Here is a 3,750-nt window from a genome sequence, read left to right as displayed (position 1 = left end):
GCAAAAGACCTTGTTTTATTACTTGATGGTTGAGTATTCCAGGATGTATATATACCACATTGTCTATATTCACTTATTGGTTGATGGACACTTATGTTGGTTCCATATCTTTGTAATTGTGAATTGTGCTGCTATAAAAATATGTGTGCATGTGTCTTTTTCATACAATGACTTATCTTTCTTTGGGTAGATACCCAGTATTGGGATAGCTGGATTGTATGGCAGATCTACTTTTAGATCTTTATGGAGTCTCTATACTGTTTTCCACAGAGGTTGTACTAATTTACATTTCCACCTCCAGTGTATAAGTGTTCCTTTTAAATTTCTTTAACCACATCTACATCAACGTCTATTGTTTTTTGACTTTTTAATAATGGCCATCTTGTGGAAGTAAGGTGGTATCTCATTGTGGTTTTAATTTGAATTTCCTTGATGATTAGTGATGTTGAACATTTTTTCATGTGTTTCTTGGCCATTTGCATACCTGCTTTTGAGAAATATCCATTCAGGTCCTTTGCCCACTTTTTGATGGTATTATTTCTTTTTCTTGTTAATTTGTCACTACTTGTATGCCAGTATCATTCTGCTTTGGTAACTATATCCTTGCAGTATAATTTGAAGTCCGATAATGTGATGTTTCCAGATTTGTTCTTTTTGCTTAAAATTGCTTTGTTTGTTAAGTCTCTTTTTTGGTTTTATATAAATTTTAGGATTGTTTTCTTCTAATATTGTGAAAAATGATGTTAGTATTTTGATGGAAATTGAATTGAATCAGTAGATTGCGTTGGGCAGTATGGCCATTTCCACAATATTGATTCTTCCCAGCCATGAGCATGGGATGTGTTTGCATTTGTTTGTGTCATCTATGATTTCCTTCAGCAGTGTTTTATATTTCCCCTTGTAGAGATCTTTCACTTCCTTGGTTAATAATATTCCTAGAGTTTTTTGTTGGTGGTTTTTTTGTTGTTTTTTGTTTGTTTGTTTTGTTTTGTAGCCATTTTAAAAGTGTTTGAGTTTTTTATTTAATTCTCAGCTTGGTTGTTGTTGGTATATAGCAGTGCTACTGATTTGTGTACATTAATTTGTAACCTGAGATTTTACTAAATTTGCTTATCAAATCTAGGAATCTTTTCAAGGAATCTTTAGGATTTTCTATGCATACAATCGTATCATAGGGGAACAGCAATTGTTTAACTTCCTCTTTTCCAATTCAGATATCCTTTATTTCCTTCTCTTGCCTGATTGCTCTGGCTAGGACTTTCAGTACTATGCTGAATAGAAGTGGTGGAAGTGGGCCTCCTTGTCTTGTTCTAGTTGTCAGAAAAAAATGCTTTCAACTTTTTCTATTCAGTAAAATGTTGACTGTGAGTTTGTCATATAATATGGCTTTCATTATTTTGAAGTAAGTCTCTTCTATGTGTAATTTGTTGAGAGTTTTTATCATAAAGAGATGCTGTATTTTATTTAATGCTTTTTCTGCATCTATTGAGATGATCATATGGTTTTTGTTTTTAATTCTGTTTAAGTGATGTATTTTAATATTTATTTATTTATTTTATTTTATTTATTTTTTTTGAGATGGAGTCTCACTCTGTCGCCCAGACTGGAGTGCAGTGGCACGATCTCAACTCACTGCAAACTCCGCCTCCCAGGTTCATGCTATTCTCCTGCCTCAGCCTCCTGAGTAGCTGGGACTACAGGTGCCCACCACAACGCCCAGCTAATTTTTTGTATTTTTTAGTAGGGATGGGGTTTCACCATGTTAGCCAGGATGGTTTTGATCTCCTGACCTTGTGATCCACCCACCTCAGCCTCCCAAAGTGCTGAGATTACAGGTGTGAGCCACCATGCCCAGCCTGTATTACATTTATTGACTTGCATATGTTAAACCACTCTGCATCCCTGGGATGAAACCCACTCGATCATGATGTATTATTCTGATGTGCTGTTGGATTAGTTAGCTAGTATTTGGTTGATAATTTTTGCATCTGTGTTCATCAGGGATATAGGTTTATGGTTATTTTGTCGTTGTTGTTGTTGTTATATCCTTTCCGGATTTAGGAATCAGAGTGATAATGCCTTCATAGAATGATTTAGGGAGGATTTTCTTTTTCTCAGTGTTTTGAGATAGTTTCAGCAGGTTTGATATTAATTCTTATTTGGATGTCTGGTAGAATTCAGCGGTGAATTAATCTGGTCCTTGGCTTTTATTTGTTGGCAATTTTGTAAATTGCTAATTCAACCTCACTACCTGTTGTTGGTCTGTTCAGGGTTTCTATTTTTTCCTGATTTAAACTAGGAGGGTTGTATGTTTCTGTAATCTAGGAGGGTTGAATTTATCCATTTACTCTAGGTTTTCTAGTTTGCATGCATAAAGATGTTCATAGTAGTCTCAAATGATCTTATGTATTTCTGGGTGTCAGTTGTAATATCAACAGTTTCATTTCTAATTGAGCTTATTTGAAACTTTTATCTTCTTTTCTTGGTTAATCTAGCTAATGGGCCATCTATTTTGTTTATATTTTCAAACAACCAGTTTTTTTGTTTCATTGATATTTTTGTATTTTTTTGTTTTAATCTCATGTAGTTATAATCTGATCTTTGTTATTTCTTTTATTCTGTTATCTTTGGGTTTATTATGTTCTTCTTTCTCTATTTCCTTGAGGTGTGGCTTTAGGTTGTCAATTTGTGCTCTTTCACACTTTTTGATATAGGCATTTAGTGCTATAAACTTTCCTCTTAGCACTGCTTTTGCTGAATCCCACAGGTTTTGATAACTTGTTTCACTATTATCATTCATTTCAAAGAATTTAAAAATTTCCATCTTGATTTCATTGTGAATACAAAAATCACTCGGGAGGAGATTATTTAATTTTCATGTATTTGTATTGTTTTCATGATTTCTTTTGGTGTTTTATTCCAGAGTGCTCTGAGAAGATACTTCATATGATTTTAATTTTTATTAATTTATTGAGACTTGTTTTGTGGCCTATCATACGTTCTATCTTAGAGAATGTTTCATGTGCTGATGAGAATAATGTATATTCTGCACTTCTTGGGTAGAATGTTCTATAAGTATCTGTTGAGTATCTTTGTTCTAGAGTGTAGTTTAAGTCCATTGTTTCTCTGTTGACTTTCTGTCTTGATCTGTCTAGTGCTGTCAGTGGAGTATTAAATTCCCCCACTATTATTGTGTCACCTTCTATCTTATTTTTTAAGTCTTATGGTGACTGTTTTATGAATCTGGGAGCTCCTTGTTAGTTGCATATAAATTTAGAATTGTAATGTCTTCTTGTTTGATTGATCATTGATCATTTTGTCATTACATAATGACCTTCTTTGTCTTTTTTTTTTTACTATTGTCACTTTAAAGTCTGTTTTGTTTGAATAAAGAATAGCTACTTCTGCTCGTTTTTGGTTTTCATTTGTGTGGAATATCTTTTTCCACCCCTTTACCTTGAGATAATGAATCCTTACATGTTATGTGGGTTTCTTGAAGATAGCAGACATTTGGTTTATGATGTTGCTTTTTTTTCTTTCTTTTTTTCTTTTTTTGAGATGGAGCCTCACACTGTCTCCCAGGCTGGAGTGCAATAGCGTGATTTTGGCTCACTGCAACCTTCGCCTCCCAGGTTCATGTAATTTTCCTGCCTCAGTCTCCCAGGTAGCTGGGATTACAGGTGCACACCACCACACCAGGCTAATATTTATATTTTTAGTAGAGATGGAGTTGCACTATGTTGGCCAGAC

The sequence above is a fragment of the Papio anubis genome, chromosome 1 (genome assembly GCF_008728515.1).
Source record: "Papio anubis isolate 15944 chromosome 1, Panubis1.0, whole genome shotgun sequence".
NCBI classification, from domain to species: domain Eukaryota; kingdom Metazoa; phylum Chordata; class Mammalia; order Primates; family Cercopithecidae; genus Papio; species Papio anubis.
Note: the sequence above shows the minus strand (reverse complement) of the source record.